We start from the raw sequence: 9,451 nt of genomic DNA on the forward strand, positions 1-9,451 counted from the left end.
AGGACAAAGCTGTGATCTGAGGCCAGGGGTGTGGTATAGAACAGTGGCAGCTCTAGTCCCATATATAGTGTGGTACTATTTCAGAGAGTGGGACAAATCAGCATCTGTGGCTCCTAAACGCAAGTCTCTCCACAGTAACAACTCAGAGCCCAAGTTGTAAATGCAATGGTGGGGCCTTAAGAGCAACTCTGTGAGCTGTGATCAGTGTTGGTGAAGACTGGTAGACCTCCATAGTGAAAGCTGCAATCAGCCTTAGTGGTGAGGCTTGACAGGGTTCTCTTGTTGTTCTTTACTTCATGGGTGAAATTCCTATGAGGGGATCCCACCTGATACCAAGCTGTTCTTGACCGAGGGATGGGGTGATGCAGGTTATATGCTTCCTGTACTTTTCTATGCAGCCAGCCTCAACGCTTTTTTTTTATTCTCAACTCTTGAACTCCACAGGGTTTTTGCTTCTGCTTCTTTGTAGTCTAGAGGTTTCCATGAGCTATTTTCTTCAGTTTGTAGTTGTTTGCTGTGTATGTGTGTGTGTGTGTGTGCGTGTGTGTGAGAGAGAGAGAGAACGATGAGTGTTGGGACCTCCTAGCCCTACATCTCATTTCTAAAGTTATAATCATTTCCTTCTCAATTTGTAAAAGTTCTCTCTATATTAGGGATATCAAATTTTGTCCATGATACAAAAATTATAATTTGTTCAAGTTTGACATTTACATTAATGACTATGTGTGTGTGTGTATAATTTTAAAGTAACAATTTATTAAAAATAAGCAGAAAAGGAGTAAATAATAAATATTAACAAAAATAAATAAAATTTTAAAATGGAAAATAAACAGAGAAAAATCAGTGAGGACTTCTGATTTCCACAATAAGGTACTTAGAAGTAACCACTCCATTCTAACAAGTATAAAGCTACATAGACTTAAAATCAATAACTCTTCTTGTTGGATTAATAAGAGAGGAAGTGACATAGCACATACTGCTTCCCACAAAATTGGAGAGACAGACAGGAAAATATAAGGAGTTGTGACTTAACAGAGCAGAGACACAAATGGAAACTGCCAAGGGAAATAATGTCAAGATAGGAAAACCTGAACTGTAATTGACAAATTTCTGGAGGCTCAGTGTGGAGAAATCTGAAAGATAAAAATTCCAGGGAGTCCATCATACAGGGACTCCACAATATTTTGAATTTTACTTTCAGGAGCTCAGCTAGGTTCCCATAGTAAATATTGGAGAAAAATCCTCTTATGAGATGAAAAGGAAAATAATTTTGAAATATGCCAGAACACTCTGTGGGATACAGCAAGAGCAATGCAAAGAGGGAAATTTATAGAATGTAATGCATATATTATAGAAAAAAAAGAAAGCTCTAAAATCAATAACAAGTTGCCACCTTAGGAAACTAGGAAAAAAAGAACAAATAAATCCAAAGTAAGCAGAAAAATAAATAAATAAATAAAACAATTAGAGCAGAAATCAATAATAATGAAAATAGGAAATCAATAAAGATCAGTAAAATCAAAAATTGTTCTTTTAAAAAAATCAATAAAATTAATAGGCCTCTACGTAGGCTAACTAGGAAAAAAGAGACGGCACAAATTACTAATATCAGAAATAATAGAGAAAACATTACTATAGAGCATATATATATTAAAAGGATAATAAAGGAATATTATGAATATCTTTGTGCCCACAAAATTTATAACCACAGTGAAATGGTCCAATTCCTTGGAAGACACAATTTGCCAAAATTCACACAAGAACAAATAGACTATTTTAATAAAATTATATGATTATATCAGTCGATGCAATTGAAAAAAAAAAAAACAACATCCATTCATGATAAAAACTCTCAACTTAATAAAGAATATCTACGAAAATAAAACCATACAGAAAACAACATACTTAATGGTGAGAAACTTGAAGCATTCCCAGTAAGATCAGGAAAAAGGCAAGAATGTCCTTTCTCACTGTTCCTTTTCAACACTCTACTGGAAGTACTAGCTAGTGCAATAATAAAAGAAAAGGTATACAACTGGAAACGAAGACATGATCATCTATGTCAAAAATCAGAAAGAATTCACAATTAAGAAAATATAGCAAGGTTGCTGGATACAAGGTTAATATACAAAAGCAATTATTTCTCTATGGCCCAGCAGTGTACAAGTGAATTTTAACATTAAAAACACAATATATTGCAGTTCCAGTAAAGATGGCAGGATATTGAATATGTGAAAGCTCTATAACTATTTATAACCATTTGGTTTGGCATGTGATCAGAGATTTTGATATTTATGAATGTGGGGATTGGACTGAGGATGGCTGATCATGAGAGATAAAAAGTTTTTGGCTCTCAATTTCAACCTATTATTTATTGAGAACCTATTATTTTACCCTGAGAGAAACAATCTTTACCAACTAATGCTAAAATTACCCCAAATAACATTGACTTTCATATTCTTTCTGATCTGCTTATGTTTTAACCATTCTCACTACAAGTTTCATTATAATAAATGGAGAATAACACTGTAATTATTCTGCACTATTTCATAATTAATGTTTACATCTAATTAGTGACTTTATTAAACAATAACAAAAAACCATAATACCAATTACATTACCATCCAAAAAATAAAATACTTAAGTATAAGTCTACCAAAATAGTTATAAGATCTCTATTTTAAAAATCTATAAAATTTTGATGAATGAAATTAAAGAACTAACGAATGTAGAAATATTTTATTTTCATAGACAAAAAGACTCAATACTGTCAACATGTCAGTTCTTCCATACTTGATCTATATTATTTAATGCAATCTCAAACAAAATCCCAGAAATTTGTTTTTATTAATACTGACAAACTGACTCTAAAGTTTATATTGGAGATGCAAAAGACCCAGAATAGCCAACCCAATATTAACGTATAAAAACAAAGCTGGAGGCCTAACAATCACTGACTTCAAGTCTTAATTATAAAGCTACGATAATCAAAACAGTGTGACATTAGTTAAAGAATAGACAAATAAATGAGTGGAATAGAAAAGAGAACCCAGAAATAGACCCACACAAATAGAGTCAACTGAATTTTGACCAAGAATTAAAGGCAGTACAATGGAGTAATGATGATAATGGTTCTGTAACAACTGGACATCTACTTGAAAAAAAAAAAAATCTCAACGCAGACCTTACACTCTTTACAATTATTACCTCAAAGTAGATGACAGACCTAAATGTAAAATTTGAAATTATATAACTCCTAGAAGATAACCGGAGAAAAACAAATGATCTGAGACAGACAATGATTTCTTAGAAACAACACCAAAGGCACAATCCATGAAAAAATTTATTGATAAGCTGGACTTAATTAAAAACTTCTGTTTTGCAAAAGACAATGCCAGGAGAATGAAAAGACAATCCACAAAGTGGGAGAAAATATTTTCAAAAGACATAAAAAATATAGGGAAAAAAGTCTCAAAATTTAATTGCAAAACAAAACAAAACAAAACAAAACAAAAAAACAACCTGTTTAAAAAAATGGGTCAAAAACTTTAATAGACACCTCAACAAAGAAGATTTACAGATGGAAAATAAGGATATAAAAAGATGTTCCATATCATATGTAATTGGGGAAATAAATATTAAAACAATGTTAAGATACCACTACGCACCTATTACAATAATCAAAATTCAAACCACTGACAACATCAAATACTGGTTAGAATGTGGAGCGATGTAAACTCTGATTCACTGCTGATGGAAATATGAAATGGTACAGTGACTTTGGAAGACAGTTTGGAGGTTTTTTACAAAGTTAAACATACTCTTCCTATGTGATCCAGCAGTTGCACTCCTTGGTATTTATCCAAAAAATGTTGAAAACTTAAGTCCACACAAAAACCTGCACAAAGATGTTTATAGCAGTTTTATTCACTATTGCCAAAACTTGGGAGCAACCAATATGTCCTTCGGTAGGTGAATCAATAAACTGGTATATCTTGACAATAGAATATTATTTGGTTATAAGTAGAAATGAGCTGTTAAGCCATGAAATGACATGGAGTAATCTTAAATGCATATTAACAAGTGAGAGAAGCCAATCTGAAAGAGCTATATACTGTATGATTCCAACTATATAACATTGTGGAGAAAATAAAACTATGAAGCTAGTAAAAAGACCAATGTTTGCCAGGGGTTTGTTGAATAAGGGATGAAAAGGCAGAGTACAGAGGAGGTCAGTAAAAAACATGGTGGACATATGTCATTATACATTTGTCCAAATCTATAGAATGTACAGCACCAAGAATAAACTCTAATATAAACTGTGGACTTTGGGCGATTATGAGATGTCTATGTTCATCAGTTATAACTGTATCACTCTGTTGGAGAATGTTGATAATAGGAGACACTCTGCATTTGTGGAGATAGAGGTATATGTATATGGCAAAACTCTGTGCCTTCCCCTCAATTTTTGGTGAACCTAAAACTGCTCTAAAAATAAAGTATAAATTAAAAATTATGTATTAATACAAACAGAATACTAAAAATTATATTATATTGTTATTCAAAACATCATAGAATTACATGGCATACTAGCACTCATATATTAAATAAAATAACCTTTAAAGTCTTTTTTTAAAAATAAACAAAACCAAAAGTTAGTTCTTTGAGCAGATCAACATTGTTGGCAATTCTTTGGCTAGACTTACCAAGGACAAAAAGAAAGATGACTTAAATTAACAAAGTCAGGAATAAAAGAGAGATCATTAACATTGATCTTACAGGACCAGATGGCTTCACTGATTAATTCTACCAAACATTTAAAAAATAAACACTAAATAGCATTTATGTGAAAATAGACAAGGAGAAAATTAATTTTATTTCATTAATAAGGCCTAATAACCAAAATTAGACAATACCATAATTGAAAAAAAAAAACACAATATACCTTATGAATATAAGTGTAAAAATCCTCAACAAAATATTACCAAAGAGAATCCAACAGGATATAAAGGAAACTTTATACACTATGACCAAATGAGATTTAAATCAGTTTAGGTGTAAGATTTCATTATAATAAAAAACAAAAAACACATGATCATTCCAATAAATTTAAAAAAAAATGTATTTATGATTAAAAATTCTTGGCAAACTGAATAGAAGTTAATTTTGTCAACCTAATAAAGGACATCTATGAAAAACCCAAAGCTAACATCATACTTAAGTTGAAAGAATAAAGGCTTTCTCCCTAAAAATCAAAAACACAAGAATGATTTTTCTTACAACTTCTGCTCAACGCTATTCAGGAGATTATAGACAATTAGGCAAAAAATTAATAAAAGCCATGTGAATTGGAAATAAAGAAATAAAACTATATTTGCAGATGAGATGTTCTTGTTTATAGAATATTTTAAGGAATCAAATAAAAAAACTGTTAGAACTAATAATTGCATTCAGCAAAGTTGCAGGGTGCAAGATCAATATATAAAACTTAATTATATTTTTATACACTAGCAATGGACAATCCAAAATTGTAATTAGGAAAACAATTCCACTTACAACAGCATAAAAATCTTAGAAATTAATTTAAAAAAAACAAATGCAAGACTTCTACATTTAAAAGTACGAAATAGTGTTTAAATTAATTAAAGAAAATCTACATAAATGGAAAGACTTTTTTTATAAGTTGGAAGACATAATATTGTTAAGGTAGCAATAGTTTTTAAATAAATCTAAAGAATCAACACAATCCCTATCAAAATCTCAGCTGTTTTTTTTTTTAATTGAGATAATAATACCAAAATTTATGTAGAAATGGAATGGGTCCAGAATAGCAAAATAATTGTGAAAAAGAAAAACGACTTGGAGGATTTGCATTTTCTGATATCAAAACTTACTACAAAGCTATGGCAGTCACAAAACATGGTACTGGCATAAAGGTAGATATATAGGTCAGTGAAAAAGAATGGAGAATCCAGAAAAAAATTTTTCTATTTTCAGCCAATTGATCTTTGACAAAGTTTCCAAGGTAATTCATCGAGAAACGGACCTAATCAAAAATGCACAAGAGATTTGAATAGACACTTCACCAAGGCAGATGTACAAATGGCCAATAAGTATATTAAAATTTATCTATATCATTAGTCATGAAGGAAATGCAAACTATAACCAAAGCGAATGCTACTTTATACCCATTAAAATAACTATATTAAATAAGACAGACAATAGTACATCTTGGCAAGAATACAGAGAAAGAGAAATCTCATATATTGAGGCTGTATGTGACACAGCCACTTCAAAAAGTATTTTGAATTTCTTAAGTTTAGCATAAAATGACCATACTACTCAGCAATTCTTTTCCTAGGCATCTACTCAAGAGAAATTAAAACATATATCCACAGAGACTCACACTTGAATGTTTACAGTAGCATTATTCATAACATCTGCAAACTGGAAACAACCTAGATACCCATTAATCATGGAGCAGATAGCCAAATGTGGAATATTCATACAATTGAATATTGTTCAGCATTAAAAAGGAACAAAATATTGACACATGCTATATCATCAAAAAACTTCAAAAACATTGTGCTACATGAAAGTAGCCAGATTCAAGAAACCACATATTGTATGATTCCATTTTATATGAAATGTTAAGAAAAAAACAAATTTACAGAAACAAAATAAATTAGTGGTTGCCTGCATTTGGAGTTGGAATAGAAATTAATTGTAAATGGGTAGAAGAAATTTTTGGGTGGATAAAAAAATTCTAAAACAGATTTATGGTGATAGTTTTATAACTCAGTAAAGCTGTTAAAATATCCAAATGCATATCTGAAATTGGTTATTTTATTATATGTAAAATATGATACAACTGAGCTGTTAAAAATAAGACAACTCCCACAAGATTGTACATTTATCCAACTTTATTTTAGATATTTGAAGCTATATTACTTGGTATATACACACAGCTTCTTGTAGCCTGACCTCTGTATTTTCTTTCTCTAGTAATGTTGCTTGCTAGAAAATGTACTTTTACTGAAGTTAGTATAGCAATATCCTATTTATTTTTATTAAGGATTTGATATATGATATTTTATTATTTTACTGTAAAAAAGTCCTGTATCATATTTAGGTGAGTTTCTTCAATGAAGTATATATGGCTATCGCCCACATAACGATGTTTCAGTCAACAACAGTCCCCAAATACTACCGCAATCCCCTAAGATTATAATAAAGCTAAAAAGTTTCAAACACCTAGTAATGTCATAGTGCAATGTATTACTCATGTGTTTCTGGTGATGCTGGTGTAAACAAACCTACCGTGCTGCCAGTCTTATACAAGTATAGCACATACAATTATGTATGGTACATAATACTTGATAATAATATAAATAATTATGTTACTACTTTATGTATTTACTATACTTTTTATCACTATCTTAGGGTGTACTCTTTCTACTAATTAAAAAAAAAAATTGCTGTAAAACAATATGCCATATTATGCCAGGAGCAGCCTCCTACATCTCATGCTTACTGAATCTTTTGATTGCATCATTTTCTCTTATGCTTGATTTAAACTCATGTTGTTTTGTACAGTAATATGTTATAAGTCTGGTAGCCTAAGAGCAATAGGCTCTACCATATAGCCTCAGTGTGTAGTGGGCTATACCATGTAGGTTTGTGTAAGCGCACTTTATGACATTAGCACAATGACAAAAATCGCCTAACAATGCATTTCTCACAATGTATTCCCATCATTAAGCAGCATGTGACTGTAGTTGAATTATTTTTTTCTAATGTGGTGTTCCCTTCTTTGTCTTTTAATCTGAATTTTTAAATTATATATCTTCATTACTGATATTTAGGTTTCTATCTATCATCTTACTATTTATTTTCTGTTGGTTGCAAATGTATTATATTCCTTTTTCTCCTCCTTTGTTTCATTCTTTTTAATTATTTTATTTCCTATTTTTCCCTTGTATCAACTTTGCAATTATTTAGTCTGTTGCTGTTACCTTAGTGATTATAATAATTATTCTTAAATTATTAAATACCAAAATACATATTAGTGTGATTACCAATTTCCAAACAATTAAAGAACTTTAACCTTCTTTAAATACATTTAATTATCTACTCACTTTTGTGACACTGTGGTCAAGTATTTAAATATTTATATATTTTAAACCCTGTACGACAGTTTACCATTGGTTCTCAAATCTACTTGTTGAGTATTGCACCATAGCTGTAGTTCTTTCCTCTTACAACTGAGAACTTGTAGTGAATACTGGTATTTTAAGGTCCTTAGGATCTCCAGAATTACTCTTTTTCTTCTTTCGATATTTTACTAGTACTATAAAAGATTATGTACAAAGTTGTTTTGTTAGGTTTTTTTGTTTTTGTTTTTGTTTGTTTGTTTGTTTGGTTGGTTGGTTGGTTTGGCTTTGATTTTTTTGTTATCCTAGTTGTTCAGTTTGTTTCTTAGAGTTTTTGAGGAGATTGAAAAAATCTATGCAGTTATCTCCACTTTGCCCAAACCAGAAAGGTTCATATTTACTTTTTTTCACTTTTAATAGTATTGAAAGTGAAGAAAAATATCGTCTGAAAGAAGAAAAAATAGCAATATGGAATATTACATAGTTATAGACCCTCACACAAATGAGAGTAATATGCTGTATAATAAAGCCCATGTCCTTTAACAACACATTTTTATTAATACTTTATTTTTATGTTAGTTTATTAAAATCCAAGTTGATTTGTAAAAGTGTTACTTCTTTTATGCTTGATTGTTTAATAGCTTTTGCAGCAAAGCATGATTACATGCCTAATTTGATGTTATATGAAAAATAAAACACAGGCTATATCAGTGTCACGATTAAATTTTGAGTGCATATTAATCCCTTCTCTGCCTCAATACCTTGGATAATTTCATAACAAGATATTCTACAAAAAAATATGAGTCCGAGCCAAGCTGAGGATATATTTATTTCCTGAACCAAGGGATTGCTATTGTGTTGAAGCATAAATCAGCTTTCTAAAGAAAAGGTAGTAGTTATAAGTTGAAAAGAGTCTCATCATAGTGTCCTGAATTTATCATCAGTAAATTAAGTGTCATGGGATTTTGACATCTTATTTAGTAACACACTTAAGTGTATCACCATGAACATGTTGTGAGACTCCAAATAAATCAACAAACAAAAAATGTGTGAGAAGTTACTCCACAGTATGCAAATGCTTGGAGATTTATTTTACAACTAAGTAAAACTATAAGATTTCCAACTTATTAACTGTTTTTTTTAATGTATATTACTTTAAAAATGTATTTTTTTCATAAAATATAGATATAACATACTGCCATTAATTTCCATTGGATAAATTCTAAAATTAATTGCTGTGTACTTGAAACACTTTAAAACAAGCATTTATCAAGCTATTATGAGTAAATAAATCTCTT

The sequence above is a fragment of the Pteropus alecto genome, unplaced genomic scaffold (genome assembly GCF_000325575.1).
Source record: "Pteropus alecto unplaced genomic scaffold, ASM32557v1 scaffold250, whole genome shotgun sequence".
NCBI lineage: Eukaryota > Metazoa > Chordata > Mammalia > Chiroptera > Pteropodidae > Pteropus > Pteropus alecto.